This window comes from Dasypus novemcinctus, chromosome 19, assembly GCF_030445035.2.
Source record: "Dasypus novemcinctus isolate mDasNov1 chromosome 19, mDasNov1.1.hap2, whole genome shotgun sequence".
Classification (NCBI taxonomy): domain Eukaryota; kingdom Metazoa; phylum Chordata; class Mammalia; order Cingulata; family Dasypodidae; genus Dasypus; species Dasypus novemcinctus.
In genome coordinates this window covers 16,635,041-16,651,372 of record NC_080691.1, presented here as the reverse complement: position 1 = coordinate 16,651,372, position 16,332 = coordinate 16,635,041, and the positions used below count along the sequence as shown (strand labels likewise).

General features: G+C 54.0%; 1 long non-coding RNA gene across 1 annotated transcript; it reads left to right on the top strand.

Annotated features, from left to right (window-relative positions):
- Positions 1 to 325: 325 nt before the first annotated feature.
- Positions 326 to 4,778, top strand: LOC139436969 (uncharacterized). The gene is made up of 2 exons (XR_011646469.1): positions 326 to 878; positions 2,851 to 4,778. It is a non-coding gene; the product is annotated as an uncharacterized lncRNA (long non-coding RNA).
- The last annotated feature ends 11,554 nt before the right edge of the window (positions 4,779 to 16,332 follow it).

Below are 16,332 nucleotides of genomic sequence, written 5' to 3'. Positions count from 1 at the left end.
TGTGCCATTGTTCAACAGGGAGAGCGCCGATCACCCGGCAGGGACCCGCGGCCACTTCAGAGGACTCAATCAGGGTCAGCGTTTCCACCCGGCCCACTGCCCGAGGGAAGCCCTGGGAAACAGAATTTAGCATTTTCTGCTCATCCCTTCCCCGTAAGTTCAGTCTCTCTCACAAAAGCCCCCTGACATTTCTCGGATCACCTGTCAGGTGGCGCTGGAGAAAGAGCGGCCCCACTCCTTGCCGTGTCTAACCACAGCCTGCCTCCTGGGGGTCGTCCAGCCCTGTCGATGGCCGCGGGTTACAGCAGGGCAGGCTCGAGAGGGAGCCGAGCAGCACAATGTCCCGCCGCTGGCAGACCCTGACCTGCTAAGCGGCTGGCAGCAATCAATAGGAGACTGGGCCGTGCCTTGGACGGCGCCCTGGGGAGAGCCTCTCCCACGGGGTCAGCGCGCCCCGGCCGAGGGATCTGGACTCGTTCCAGCCCCGAGCAGAAAGCCAGCACACAAGCAGGCACTAGCAGCAGCTCCCACTCCTGGTTCCTGAGCGCTCTGGGGGTCGGGACGGAGAAGAAATGGTCTTGGTAACAAGCCGCCCAGTTTCAGCGAGCAAAGTCCTACAAAAGGGGCCTTGTGCGAGCTTCGGGCAGGCTGTCCGGAGGCATCGATCTTGTGTCGCCCGGAGACGTTTATCCCGAGGACAGCGTCACGCCGGAGATCGTGGGCAGACGGGCACCCGGAGGCAGGCGAGGGGGCAGGTGAGGCAGGAGGAAGCCAGGCGCGCCGATCGACCTGCGCCCCGGATCCATTCACAGCCAGCGAGACACAAGAGCGTGTCTGAGGGGTCGAGGCCAGGGGAGAGAAGGCGGCGGCAGGAGGAGGTGGGTGCGGGCGCCGAGGCCGTTTGCCTTGGCCTCGTTCGCAGAAACGAAACAGGAACCGCTCGGGTTGCAGGCGGAGGGCGGCCCGTGTCTGGCAGTACATCGGGATTTAGCCACAGCGGGCTCAGAACTGCTGGCAGGTAACCGCGCCCATCTCTCCCGAGGAACAGGGGGCGCCTCCCACGCCAGAGAACTCCATCAGCAGCTCAAAGCCCTCTCTAAGTAAAGCCCTGGCAGGCTGGCAAGAGCGCAGCCTTATCCTGCCCTTAGAGATAAAACCGCGCTCGCCGTATCCTCGGCCAAGCCGAGAATGGAGGCCCCGCCTTCCACAAGCCCAGAAGCAGCCAGCTGTGAGGGTAAAGCCAGCACTTAGGAGGCCCTGGGCAGAGTGGACTTACTGTTACTCCACTATAAAGGTACTGTGACGAGGAATGGAAGAAACTGTAGCATCGAGGTGGAGAAAGGGGCCACACTAGGTGCTGGGGGCAGGGAGAGGGAAGAAGAGACGCGATGTGGGGCACTTTGGGAATTTTGAGTTGTCCTGAATGATAGTGCAGGGTCAGATGCTGGACATGATGTATCCTGCCTTAACCCACTGAATGGACTGGGGGAGAGTGCAAACTACAGGGTAAACTCTTATCCACGTGGTGCAGCAGTGCCCCAGAATGTGTTCGCCGAGTGCGATGAGTGTGCCGCGTGATGGCGAGGGTTGTTGGTGTGGGAGGAGTGGGGTGGGAGGACGGGGGTCATACGGGAACCTCTGATATTTTTTACCGTAATTTTTTTTGTGATGTACGTATGTTCAAAAAAGTACAATTTACAAAAATGATGAGGTGAGGGGTGGGGAGTGGTTTATATGGGAACCTCTTATGTTTTTTGTTTTTATGTTTTTCAATGTAATGTTCCTTGTGAGCTATTGACTTTAATAAAATTAAAAATTAAAAAAATATATAAATAAATAAAATAAAGGAGGCCCTAGGAAAGGCCTGGTTGTTGCCAGTGGGCTAAACGAGAGGATGCGGCACCACAATATGATAAACGAGCAACCAAGGGGAATCAGGGCCCACCTTTAGACTGTTTCTCAATCCGGGTCTCCACCCGAAGAGTCACGATAGCCTCGGCTGGCAGAGGACAAAGTGTGCGCCCGGGACTCCGCGGTCCTGAGTTCCAGTGCCGCCGCTGCCCCCGGCTGTCCTGGGACTCGGGCCCTTCACCCCTCTGTGCCCAGTCCCCACAGCGTCAGAAAAATTCAGCGAGGCGAGGCCCATCTCGGTGCTTGCCCCGGGCTGGGACCACAGATGCACGCACGCTGTTGTTGTTTATTTCGGCTCCTTTGCTTCAGGAGCCTGCTAGAAAAACAGTCTCGAGGAGGAGGGCAGAATAAACCTCCCGCAGAAGCTCTGGTCCCTTGCTAAACTCAAGTGTCCTTTTAATGGCTCAAAGCCAGCCCCTCCCGGCCAGGGAGCAGCCTGCAGGCTCAGGCTCTGAGGCCTGGGTTTTTCCATTTGGGGACACCAAGGTTTGTTTGGAAAGCAAAGTCGCCGCGCTGGCCTTCGAGCATCCTCGTTTTACACGCCTGGCTCCAAGTAATACATTGTTCCAATCGGACTGCGGGCGCTCCCCTCGGAGGAGAGCAGCGGGGAGCAGGACAGCGACTAGAGAAAGGGGCGCGGTATTTCCTGTAAGGAAATCCAATCTGATTGAACTTAAAAATAGCAGGAAAATCAACACCTCAGAGACTTGAAAAAAGGAAGAAAGAGACCGGAAAAAAAAAACAAACGAAAAAAGAAACCTTCCGTGTCTGGCCCCACAAAATGCCAAGATCTTATCTGTCCGGAGTACAGGCCGAAGCCAGTGAGAGCAGCACACACTGTCCTCGATTTGGGGGCCAAAGGGGAAAGGAGGGGGTTTGCATTTTGAGGAGCAAAAAGAAAAAGGGCTGAGGATTCTCGTTTCTCTACTACCTTTCAAGGGGAAAGCAGGAAGACGAGGCTCTGACGCTGGGGAGGACCGTCTGACAGTAACAAGGAAGCACGAGGCCACTCCACGGGGGGTGGAGCATGGAGGAGGTGGCCACTCAAGGCCGTGGCCCTGTGGCCTCTACGTCAGCGGCTCAGCCCCCCAGATAAATCGAGGCATGGCGGGACCTGGCGGCGCCCCTCCTTGTTGCAGTTGAATGATTTCACAGAGGGCGAGCGAGACGAGAGAGGCATTAAAACAAGAACCCGGCAGTGGTGCTCTCACAAGCCTCTCCGGCAAAGAGTTTTGCCTATGATGATTCATTCCTCACAACTGCCCTGTGAAGAGCACTTTGCACTCACTCAAAAGAAACCGAGGCTCAGAGAGGTTCGGTTATTTACCCAAGACCACACAGTGAGTCAAAGTTCTAAGGTGAAATACCAAAGCAGCCCTTTGGCCTGACTTCCCACCCCTGGCTCAGTTGTCGGACAACCCCCCAAAGCTAAAGCGAGCACAGCACCCAAAGGCCAAGGATTCCGACGAGCGCCGAGTGGGGCAAGGCAGATAACGAGCCATGGCATTTTTCAACAGGAAATGGATTTAGCCCTGGTGTATATTTCCTACATTCTCCTTTAGGAGTGGACCGAACAATTCAAAAAAACAGAAACTGAAAAAACTTTTTAGGCTGATAAACTTCCCTCTTGCACCCCCGGGAAGGGACCAACCTTGGTGTCACTGTCTCTGGAAGTGAAGCCCCGGTGAACGCTCCAGGAGCACACCTGAGAGTTCGTGCTCACGTGACGGCGCAGGGCCCGGCCTGGCACACCTGTCGTCTAAGGGTGGGGCTGGCCAGACAAAGGCCGACCCGGGGTCAGGGGGCTGGGGCGCAGGTCACCTGAGAGCAGCCCGACCTCTGAGGAGGGGGCGGCGGGAAGGTGAGCGCCACCACTTGGGACCCCGCCTCCAGAGTGAAACCCCAGTCGACAGCCTGGGCACCGAGGCTCCAGCGAGCTTCCCTGGTGGATAACATCCATCGATGGCCAGAAGGGTGGCGCGGCCCGACTCCATAGACACAGCACCCCGGGGCTTTGCTTCTGGGGGCCCTCCTGGACCTGGCTCTCTGCGTCTCTTCTTATCTGAACCCTACTCGCTCTCTAATCATAAGCAGAGCGCATCCGGAGCTCTGTGATTCGCTCCGGTCAATTCTCCAACCCCATGGGGTGGTGGGAGCCTCGAACTTGCGGCCGGCGTCCGAGGTGGACGCGGGCTTGTGAGCACTGAGCCCGGAGCCTGTGGGATCCTGGTGGCGTCAGAAGGCCTGGCGCTGACCCGCTCGCCGTCCTCCCGCGGCCCACGCCTTCTGCCTGTCCCGACTTCCCGCAGCACCTCTTGGCTGTATAATCCTTTCTCTTTCCTTTGCCTGGAGTCGCAGAGCTGACGACTGTGCTAATTGTGCAGTTGATTTGTCCAGGGCTCATTCTCCCCCAGCCCCTCCAAGGTCGACCCCTCCCGGGAACTTGTATCTTCTTGCCTTTCTCGTGGAGCTTTCCTCCCCCATTGCACCCTCTCCCTCTGATTTCATCTCTCCTGCTACGTTGGCTCCTTCGCCTTGGATTGGAAATTGCCCAAGTCTCCGCAAGACCAGAAACGGTGACTCTCGACCGCCATCTCTCCCCACGCCCACAGTGTCAGCCTTCCCCAGACCTGCCCCAGCCCCTGCTTCCTCGTCTCTCCTCGCAGCTCGACACTTACTATATGCCTTATGCCTGTCTTCTGAAATCTCCTCGGGGATCACTGGGGTTTACAACTGAAGAGACAGAACCCCAAGGGGACAAGGACTTGTTCAACGTCACCCCCGTTTCTGACTAACAGAAATACGATGCAAGCCACAGAGGTAATTTTGAATGTTCCAGGAGCCCCATTAAAGAGAGTGAAAAGAAACATGTGATATTCATTTTAATAGATAGGTGTCATTTTTAACCCAATATATCCAAAATCATACCCTTTCAGCATGTAGCCAAAATTTTAAAAATTACTCACGAGGTTGTACTAAGTGTTTAAATCTGGCGCATCATTTACCCTCGCAGCACACCTAGGTTTGGACTGGCTCCATTCCAAGCACTCCACAGTCGTGTTAGACTGAGCAGCACTGGAGCTCACGTCTCCAGACTCCCGCCCCAGTGCTCTTTCCACCCCGCTGGTCTCTGCTCGCCCCAGCGTCTCTACACCAGCTGACTCTTGCACCATCAGCACCCCCATTTCACTCTCGCCTCCTTTGAACCCATGACATTGCATTCTTTAGGTTTTAATTTTGACCCCTCTTCCTGCTTCCTTCTCTGGCGCTCCCTTCCTCTTGACACTCTTTAAATGTGGGCATCTCCTCAAGAGTATCATAATTGTCATTATTCCAGGAAGTTATCTTCTATGGAGTCACCACAAACACCAAATTGATGAATATGGAACCGTTACAACATTTTCATCAACCAGTCGCTACATTACTTTGTTTTATATGGATTTCTGTTTAAGGAGCCTTATTTAGTATATATTGTTGATGCATTAACATTGAACTCACGGCCAAAAAAGCTCTATAACTCGGGCCTGAATGAAGTTGATCAAACACATGTATTTTTTCCATAAGGCGCGTCAAAGGCCTTCTTGCGCTTAGGAAGACTAGACAGCACTTCTGTACTACACTACAAGGCCATTTTAAGCAGTAAAATCACCAACACACACACCAAAAAAGGGGGAAAACATGGCACTACATCTACTGTGAAAAGGACCCTTGTTTACAGTATGAGAACAGACACAGAAAGGCCTTCTGTGACCTCAGCTGGGAATATGCACATTAGGTGACTCAACATTTTTGCCGCTCTGTGCATGTCTGTGAAGGATCCACAAGTACTGACCTAGGTGTTCAAATAAATTTTAGCAAGGAGGTAAATTCACAGAAACAGAATCTGCGAATAAGGAGGATCCACTGTACACTCACATCAGTCGTCGTCACCATGAATTCTTCGCCAGCCTCCCCAGCAGCAGCAGCAGCAGCAGCATTGCAGTGAGGCATGCACTGCTCTTAGAGTTTTCCATGTGCTCATTTGTGTGATAACTACACCTACCCCAGCAGAAGGGACCATGATTGTCCCCAGATCTTAAATTTCCACTCCTGCTAAAAATCACTACAAACTCAGTGGCTTAAAGCAAAACCAGTGGATTCTCGTCTAGTTCTGTAGGTTAGAAGTTCAACGTAGATCTCACTGGGCTGAAATCAAGGTGTCACCAGGACCCCGTGCCCTTTGGAGACTGTAGAGGAGAATCCACCACTTGCCTTTTCCGGCTTCTAGAAGCCACCCACGTTCTTTGCTCACGGTCCCTTCCTTCCTGGCTTCTTCAAAGCCAGCCATAGCAAGTCGAGTCCTTCTTACATTGCATCACTCTGGTGTCCTCTGTAGTCACGTCTTGCTCTGACTCTCCCCTCCTGCCCCCCTTTGAAGGACCCTTGTAATTACATCGGGCCCACCTGAATAACCCAGGACAATCTCCCTATTTTAAAAGGCCCTGGTTAGCAATCTTAATTTCCCTTTACTGTGCAACCTAGCATATTCACAGATTCCAGGGAGGAAATCAGGGGACACCTTTGTGTGTGTGTGGGAGGGTGGCAATGTGTCACTAGTCTACCTACCACGCTCCATTTTATAGAAGAGGAAACAGAGACGTTAAGTAACTCATACAAGGTCACACAGCTATAAGTCCTACCTATTTTAATTTTTTGATGACATTTAGACCCAACTCTTCCCTGTTTCCCCACTGCTAATAGCCTGGTACAGACTCTGTGGCCTGAGGTTTGAAGAGATTCCTGAGTGGCCTCAGCTCCCTCTACACCACCTGGCACACTCTTGCCAAAGCCCTTCTTTCCAGCTCACAGCCTTGTTTGCAGCTGTTATCTCCCCGATGTCTAATGCTGTGTTACTCAGAACCCATGGGTTAACTCAGAAAGGGTAGAAAAGTCTCTCTGAGTGTCATCCAGCTGAACTCCAAGTCCTCTGCACACAGTTGGGGTGGGATGTCGCTCTGCGAGCGATGCACGCACGTGCATTTGGGCTTTCGTACAAGAGTTTTCCTCTTCACCTTGACCCTACCCTGACAAGGGCAGCCTTGCTTGAAATGTGCTCCTCAGAAAGGCCAGCTTCAGTCAAGGTAACCACGCTGTCACGGGGCCAAGACAAACACAGAGGCTTGTTTTCAGATCATTAAGCACCGTCGCCCCAGCAGCTCCGGTTTCCTTCACTTTTATATACAGCCTGCCCAGAAGGAGAAAGAAAAGCTCAAGTCCATTCACCCACTGCAGCTGAATGTTCCAGAAAGATCGGTTTGGGACACACTGGAGTTGACGGTCTCTTCCAGCTTCGGTGGCTCTTCCTCCTCTCAGAAGCTCTCTGCGCCCATGCGGATGGGTGTATGCCGCATTGCTTTCTGTCCCTGATGCTCCAGATAGTTAATTCCTGGTGAATAGGTAGAAAGGACTCGAAAGAGAGCCAGAGGAGTCTGACTCCTTCCTTTGATCCCCTGGCTGCTCCTCAAGGGGCCCTCAGTCCTGGATCTCCTACTCCAACCCTAACTAAAAGATAAAGGCCACTAGCCGAAGGTGGGGAAAAGCAAATGCTGCACATCCAGTCAGATGACGGCTCCTGAGAACTCGCAGACCCGACTTCAACTCACCAGAACATAAAAAAGTCGATTCAGTCTGTTTTCCAACTTATCAGGAAATTCAATTCTGGTAATGGACCGGGCCCCCATGGCCGGGCCTGAGCAGCTTGAAGGCTTGCCCGCCTCCCGCCCCTGCTTCCCGCAGGATGCCAGGGCTGTTTGCAATTCAGCTCGCCTGCAATTACCCACGTCACGGGAGACTGCCTGGCTGACAGATGCTTGCACATTGCCCACAAAATCCATTTCGGTCCACGGTTTGAACAGCTTTCTCATCAAATCTGTAATCAGAGCCTTTCACCAGGAGCGAGGCCAGCTCATTTATGTTTCATCTCCTTTAACTTATTAAATGAAAATAAATGAAGACTGAATAAGATGGAGCATGTGGGAGGCTTCAAAGGGTACCCGGCAAGATCAGGAACTCGTTTTTCAAATTCCCTCTTGCCCGTCAGCGTAGCCTGCGGGAGGGCCTCGGCCCAGCCAAGTGACCCAAAATTGAGCAGATGGAGAAAAGACAGTACACCTATGTAGAAGAATGTAAATATTAAATACGTATTCTTTGAGTAAATTAAGAACCTGAAAGCAGAATGAACTGACATCCAGAGGTGAGCATGTCTTAGTTTACAGCGGCTGCAGTAACAAAAGCCCCTCCACCGGCACCATCTGAAACAAAAGCGGCGTACTGGCTCCCAGCTCCAGAAGGGAGAATCTTGCATTGCCCCTTCTTGGCTTCTGGTCTACCGCAGTCCCCTTGGGCTTGCCTCTCTGCCCCTGTCGTCCTGCGGCCTTCTCGCCTGTGCTCTCTGTCTCTGTGTCCACGTTTCCTCTTCTGATAAGGACACCAGTCCTCTCAGATCAAGGTCCCACCCTACTCCAGGATGGCCTCACTTTAACCTTACTAATTCCATTTGCAAGGACGCTAGCTCCAAACAAGTTCACATTCACGGAAGGGGGGGGTCAGGTCTCTCACGTGTCCTTTTAGGGCGCAACTCAATCCATAACAGAGCATTTCAGTTGAAGGGCCTGGAGGTCTAGAACTAGACACACGCGTTGCCCATGTCATCTTCCGCCTGCTATTCTGTACCGTAGTTACATAAGAGGGAGCCGTGGGAGAGGCTGGAAAACAGGCACACGGGGACGATGGCACTATTTTTTTTTACAAATTCCTGTAGAGTCAATAATTATTTCAAAATAAAAAGTTAAAAAGGCGTGAAGGCAGGTAATTGAAAGAGAAAGGAGGGGAGGCAGGGAACTGGGGAAGGGAGAGAGAGCTGAAGAAAAGGAAGGAGGGGGAGGGGAAGACTGAGGGGCGGGGTCAAAGCACGTCCTTGGCATCCTCTCCCTGGGCCACAGATGAGAGAGTCAGCAGTGGCACAAGCCCGGGAAGCCCAGAGCTGCATGCTGACTTTGATTTTCATTCTCCCCACTCCAGTCAGTGCCTACCAATGATTTCCAACCCGTCTAGATGAAAAACTATCTCCGAGAAGCACTTGGAAGGACAGATCTCTTTGTATTATTTATTCTGGACCCACATCCAGTGGAAAAAAAACGCCTGCTGAGGCATTTGCCTTGGCTCTGGGGCCTGTTTTATTTGGAGAACAATTGAAAATGATGAGTAGCATTAAATTCAAATCCTGCTTGACAACTTCTTGACTCAGAGGCAAGGCAGGCTGCAGTGTTCCAAATGTGCAGCGAGATTCAACACAGCCATGCTCCCCCCGGGTTGTCCATTGTTTTCCTCGGGGAGGAACCGGGGTCTTCCAATCATGAGGTGGCTTTTCCAAAAGGCTCCTGGACCCCCATCCAGCCACGCTGATCCTGGAGATGAGTTCTAAGCTCTGTGGCAAAGGGGAAACGTTTCAATCTTCTCTGCGGATACTAGTTTGATTTGACTTAAAAAGAACACAGGCTATGGTGCCTGGGGGTGCCACGTGAATGGTGGAAAATGCATTCCAAAACTCCATCTGTCATAGGAAAAAATGTAAGCCTGACAACGGAGAACAGAAAGAGGCAGCAGCCTCTCAGGCTAAACGTACAGATCTTATCCACAAGGCAAACAAAGCAGAAATTAACCAATTACAGGGAGACATCGGGTAAATGCCTTTGACAGCTCTGAGTTTCCCGTGAAAATGCTTCCAGCTGTGACCTCTGGCTTGCGATGCGCAGGCCAAGCAGGCGTCCTAGAGCGCGAGCTGGCCGGCACCTGGTCCCCCTCTGAGCGCTCCAAGGGGCTGTCCTCTCACTCAAACAGAGTCGATGTCTCAAGGTCACTGATGTCCCCAGGGCTTCCCTTTATTACCCACAGGCAGAAACCTAAGGATCCAGTCCACAGAACGTCCGGCAGCCCAAGGACAGGAGGGGAGCAGGGGTCTGGGAATGGGGTGGAAGGGGAGTGACGACAGCCTCGGCTAACAAACTGGGGCACCCAAGTGATACTACAGTGGTGGCTGAGTAAGAAAGGGACCCTTAATTTCTTCGTTTGAAGAGACCAAGATGGCACACGGCACTGAGGAGTAGTGAGAATGGGTGTGACAGACCCCAATTTTACCCCCTCTTACACCAGCTGTATTGGTTAGCTATGCCACGTAACAAATTACCACCAGCTAAGCAGCTTAAAATGACGTCGAGTGGCTCACAGTTGCGTACGTGGGGAGTGCAGGCACGCTGCGATGGGCTCCCTGCCCAGGGGTTCACAAGGCTAAAATCAAGGCCCAGTGGGGTGTCATCTGGAGCCTGTGCACAACTCAGGTCGTTGGGGTCGTAGGACTGAGGTCCCCGCTTCCTTGCTGGCTGCCAGCTCCCAGAGGAACTCCCAGTGCCTCGCCCCGTGGCCCTCCCCGCCTTCATCCCCTCGTGCCTCAAGCCTCAGACTCCCCCGTCCCCGACCCCTAGACCCAGATGTAAAGGGTCCGTGTGATTAGGTCAGGCCCACCCCAACAATCTCCCTCTCTTGGGGACCTTAACTGCATCAGCTGCACCGAGGATAGCATTTGTCCTCCGCGGGGGCTGGGAATTGGGGGGCTATCGCACGGTCCTGCCTACAACACCAACTTAACATCGTCCAGGCCACGCACAGTCGGAAATCTAGAGGCAGTGCCAGAAGGTGGTGAAGCACCCAAAAATAGCCACCGCAGCCTGCCCCTGGGGACATGGAGACAACCAAATAACCGTTGAAGAGAAGTTGCCTCCAGGAAGGGAAACCAGAGGACAGGAGTGAGGACAGGAGGCAAGGACAGGAGTGGGCAGTAGGGCAAGGAGCTGTTGCCCACCACTAAAACGCTCTTCTAGTCCATGTGATTGCTTAAATTATCCACATCTATTACTTCCATGGTTGGTTTTTTGGTTTTTTTCTTTTAAGAGAGTTAAGGAAAGGGGAAAATACCACTGATTTCTTTCCCTGGAGGTCCTCATCGCAGTTTCCTCATTTGTTAAACTTGCCTCCATCGCCACCGTTTCTCTGCTGTTTTCCCCAAGCCCGGGTATGTCTTCTGCTCCTCCAGGTGCACTCGCTCCCCTGGCCCTGGACACCAACCCTCCCTCTGGCCTCACCTGGGACTCGCGGCAGGTTGAGCCTGCACACCGGCTCTCTGCAAACTGGTCTCGGTTTGGCTTGCCCCGGGAGCAGACCTTGAGACAAGGGGCGGGTGCCACTGGGATATCTGGGAGCCGCTCCCAGGGAGCTCCAGCAGGTGCTGAGCAGCCGGCCCCCCGGGGCGCCGCTTGGGCTCTCTTCCCCTGCTCTTTCCGGCCCTTTGTGCTGTGTAAGCAATAAAGCGGTCACTTGCCGAGAGCCTCTGCGGTGCCCGAGCCAGTGTTCCCACAACGCCCCGTAGAGCACCTCGCACCTCAGGAGTTGGGTGCCATGAGCAGGGTGCGTGGGAACGGCTGGCGGCGGCCAGCTTTTTGGACGATCCTTACCAAGCTTGCATTCCTTTTTGTTTGGTTGGGTTTCTTGCCTTCCTTTTGCTACACCGTCTGCAGCATTTGGGGCAACACACGCTGCTTCTTCTCCCAGATCAGGCTCCTTTTTCTCCATTTTTCCTTCCACACGACTCCCAGGACGATGGGGTGCTAGCACCAGGGGAAGGAGGGAGGATGGAAGCAGGACTAGGAGAGTTCGACACACGTGGGGTGACAGTGCCATGGGCGGGAGCTCAGTGGGCTTCGCCTACCCCGGCTGGACCCCCAGCCCCCTTGGGAGTGGTCACGGGACACCCTCGAGGAGTCCTGTCGACGGCCCTCTAACAGGAAGGGGCGGATGTGGACCGGAAGACGAGGGTAAGGCGGGCAGGCCAACGGAAAGGGGTGAGGTTATAGCTCAAGGCAAGGGACAGACGGATGGATGATCTCAGCGGGAAGAGGTAAGCTGCTGCAGATAGGCCGAGAGGAGTGTCTCCCACAGGAGGCGGCCGCATGGCCACCAGGCCAGGCCTGGCCGCTGGGGCCGGGACAGCGAGGGAAGCCGGCCAAGAAGGGGTGTGCTTTCAAAGCCAGTGGCCACCGGGACGCCTGGCGCAGGCCCTCTGGGCACCGAGGTGGCCCTGGGGAGCACAGCGCAGAGGCACGCCCTCCACCGGGCGAGGAAGCTGGCGTCTTCATCTTCACCCAGGCCCCATCCGCTAGTGGCTGCGGCCGCGTCTCGGGCATCTGCTCTCTGATTTGCCACGCGCACCGCAACGGGTGTGCTCCCACGTTGGAAAAGGTTGTTCTTGGGCAGAGAGTTGCAGGTGAACACGGGGTGCCCCAGGGAGTCCGCCCCCCTCACCTTCTTGCCCAGCTCTCTCCTCGGACAGCGGCAGCTGGAGTTCCCCGAGGGCCGGTGCTCTGCCAGGCACAGTGTGTATCAACGTGTTGAGATGTCACACGGCACCTCGAGGTAGGTGCTAGTCCTATCCCTATGTTACAACGGAAGCCAAAGCAGGGTAAGTAGTTTGCTCAAGATCACACAGCAAGTACGCGGCAGAAGCCAAACTTCAAACCTGACTCTAGTTCTATCCACTGTGCACCCCACCTCTTCATCGACCCCTTCCCTGGACCCAAAGCCCCTTCTAACTACGCCTTCCTCTTTCTCACCCTTCCCACCCAACCTTTTCCATCAGCCCACGTATGTGCGTCGAGGGTCTTCTCTGGCCCAGGTCCTGGGCATGCGAGTGAGCTCCTGCGCCAGCCTCTCACCGCAGTCTAGGCTCCCCTCTTGGCTGAGGTTCCTGGGGCGCCATAACAAAGTCCCACAAACTCGGGAGCTTAAAACGGAAATTTTTTCTCCCAAGCTCTGGAACCCAGCGTGGACAGAGCCCCATGTCCTCAGAGCCCTGGGGGAGCGGCTCCTTCCCTGCCTCTCCCCTGCTTCAGGCATCCCCCGCAGCCTGGCATCCCCGGCAGCCCAGTGTCCCCACTTGCCACCTCTCTCCATCTCAGCTCTCCCTGTGGGTCTCAGGCTGTCTCTCTTCTGATAAAGCACCCGCCGTGCTGGATTCAGGGCCCATCCTATTCCAGTGTGATCTCATTTGCCTTAACTAATTCCATCGGCAACACCCTATTTCCCAATAAGGTCTGAAGGCCACCTCTTTGGGGAGACACAATTCAACCCCTAAAACCTCTCCGCAGCCCGAAATGGCTCTGGGGTCCGAGCTCACAGACGAGAGGAGAGAGGGCTGCTAACCTAATTTGCATTCAGGCAAATGTGAACTTGAGAAGGGGCCAGAGCTAGGAAAGAGGGTCCACGGACCAAGAGGAGGAGCTGCCATGGGGGAGAAGCAGAGCTGCCCCCCACTGAAGCAGCACCTAAAGGGAGGGGGCGCCCCCAGCCGAGAGATCAGCGGGGGCAGACACCTGCAGGGGACTTCCGCCTGCTTCTGCCCCGTGGATAACAAGGCAGCCAGGCTGGTGAGAAAGAGGCCCAGGATGGGACTTTCCTGTAAAGGGCTGGATAGCAAATATTTTAAGCTTTTTGGGCCAGGCGGTCCCTGTGGCAACTACTCAGCTCTCCCACTGCAGCAGCAAAGCAGTCTTAGACAATGCATCAACAAGTGGGCCTGGGCTGTGTGCCAATACAACTTCATTTATGGACACTGAAATGTGAGTGTCATATCATTTTCACTTGCCATGAGATATTATTATTCCTGTGATTTCCCCCCACCATTTAAACCGTGAAAGTCCCGGTTGGTTTGTGCGCTGCGCAAAGACAGGTGGCCGCTGCTTTGGCCCATGGACTGCAGCTTGCTGACCCCAAGCTGGAGCTCCTCAAAATAGCTTCCAGTTAGCTTGTTTTTCCCCTGCGTTGCAATTCCCTCCTGCTGCCGCCAACCTTTGGATGAGTCTGTTACCCGTTACCACCTGGTCCTCACCGCATCCTGGGGCATCAGGCCCTGGCGTCCACTTTGAGAAGCTGACGGATCAGGCATCAGAGGCCCAGAAATGAGCTGGGAACGGACAGAGACGTTGGAGTAGAGGAGACAAGGCGACCCTGGGATGTGTTGGTGGCACTTGTTCCCATTCCTTGGAAATTCCCTGAAACAATTAGAATGAGGAACCCAGCGGAAGGCTAGCTGTCCTGGGTCAAGTCCAATAGGAACTCCTGCAGTGGTTATTTGGGCACTAAAGAGAAATAGAGCCTCGAGTGCCTGGGAGATTCAGAGGTGCGCTTCCTTTCCCCCTTCCCTTCTCTTGCTCCAAAAGGGATTTAAGGCAGTTAAAAGGAAACAAACAATTCATCATGATGGGCTAGAAGAGGCGAAAAAGAAAAAGGAAAGCAACAGCAGCGACCCAGTTCCAGAATGAGGCGCCTACGGAGCTGCAAGCCGTCCGGGCCTCCGCGCTTGGAGAGTGGACGCGTGGGTTTTCTAGAAGCCGTAGCCAAAGAGACAATCTCACGGGTTACACAGTTCACCTCCAAGTGACCCTATATCAAAAGAGAAATCACCAGGAAATGTCAGGGCCAGCGTCCTCAAAAGCCTCCTAAAGAAAGGTGGACACGAGGGTGACCGCGACAGGCCAGTCTCTCCTGCTGGATCGTCTTCCAGTGACCCCTGCTCAGGCTACTCAGCAAAGGCAACTGGCTACAGGTTAATAGGTAGTAATGCCCAGGGCGGGTCCCGTGAGCTAATCCGTTCTACTGGGGCTCAGGCCACAGTCCCGTAGCCCGGTGCCCTCTGTTTAGAGCAGGGGTTCAACAAACTAGGACCCGCGGCCAAATCCAGCCCATGGCCCATTCTTGTAAATAAAGTTTTATTGGCACACAGCCATGCTCATTCTTTTCCGTGTTGTCTTTGGCCGCGTTCTTGGTCCAACGGCAGAGCTGAGCAGTGGCGACGAGACCATATGGCCCACGAAGCTGGGAATATTTTCCATCTGGCCCTTGTCAGAAAAAACTTGCTGACCCCTGGTCTAGGAGTCTGGAAGGAGCACACGTCCTTCAGGTCAGCCGTCAGCCTCCTCCCGGCCAAGTCCCAGAGAGCGGTGGAGCGGCAGCGAGCTGAAGATCACGCTTCCTGGCAAGTGCCTGGTGTGCAGCCGCTTGGTGCTGACAGTTATAAACGGAACCACATGGTGCAGCCAGCAGTCGTGGGCTGACCATGAGAGTTCTGACAAGGACAGGTGCCTGCAGCAGCGGGAGGAGAGGGCATCCAGCCCCGGAGCCAAGTTCACGCTTCTGACAGAGTTTGCCTCTACACCCCCGCACAGGAGAAGGAGCACTCTCAACTGTAAGATCCCCCGTCAAGAGGCATGGCAATGCTCGTTGTATCTGGAGACTTCTTGAGGCTTCTGCACCCAGATTTCTTTGCCAGCCTTTGTAAAGCCTCATCAAAGCCCTGGTGGACCGCTCAGCACAGAGCGACGCGCTCCTGGGGAAGGGGCTCAGTGCCAGGGGGACCTTGCCCCAGGTTCCTGGGCCCACATCTGAGTTTACCGGCTGATCTGCTTCTTGCAGCCCCACCCAGGCTTCCTCTGCAGCTTCCTCTGCAGCCTGGAAGGACTGGGCGCTATCACCTTCCAGGTAAACCACCCCCCAGAAGGAATGTGGGTCTGCATCCCACGCGGTTCCTCAGGGCGGAACCCCAGCTGCTCACAGAAGCAACCAGCTCCTGAACGCACGCTCCTCGGGCTTTTCTCTGCGCTCCCTCACCTGTGCTTCCTGAATCACCTCCCAAGTAACCGAACTGTCTCCACATCCTTGAGTCAGCATCTGCTTTTGAGGGCACCCAAACTAGACAGGTGCCCTACACGGACATAGGACTCACAAATGATACAATGAATCAATTAACTTGTGTGACTAAATTCATTAGCCTGATAAAAGTTGGAAAACAGCCACCAAAATTAATAACATTGGTTTAAAAAAAAAAAGGTGAACTGCTGCCCTAGTTTATCTTAGAAATAATTACAGCGCTGGGCCAATTGTCTGTTAAGACCATTTAAGGCTATAATGATAATATCATGCCCTGGGCATTTAAAAAAATCTTCTATGTACCTATCTTTATTACAGCTCTCACCAAATTGTATGGTAAGTTTCTGGATCTGTCTCCCTTGCTATACTGAGTTGTATGAAGGGACACAGGAAGCATCCCTAGTTTACAGGCTTAATGGCCTTCAAAAATGTCAGCCTTCTGAAATGGTCTCTGCTCCCATATGCATGTCCAAGGGGGAAGTAATTTTATAAATCAAAGCAAGGAAATCAGGCTGAGACTGCTCAGTGACCATCAGCGCAGTGGAGGCCAGCGAGGCTCCAGTGGGAGGTCAGGGCAAGTTTGGCTTCTCTTCGCTGGTGGATGGACGCTTTAGCAGCCCTCTTCTTCAC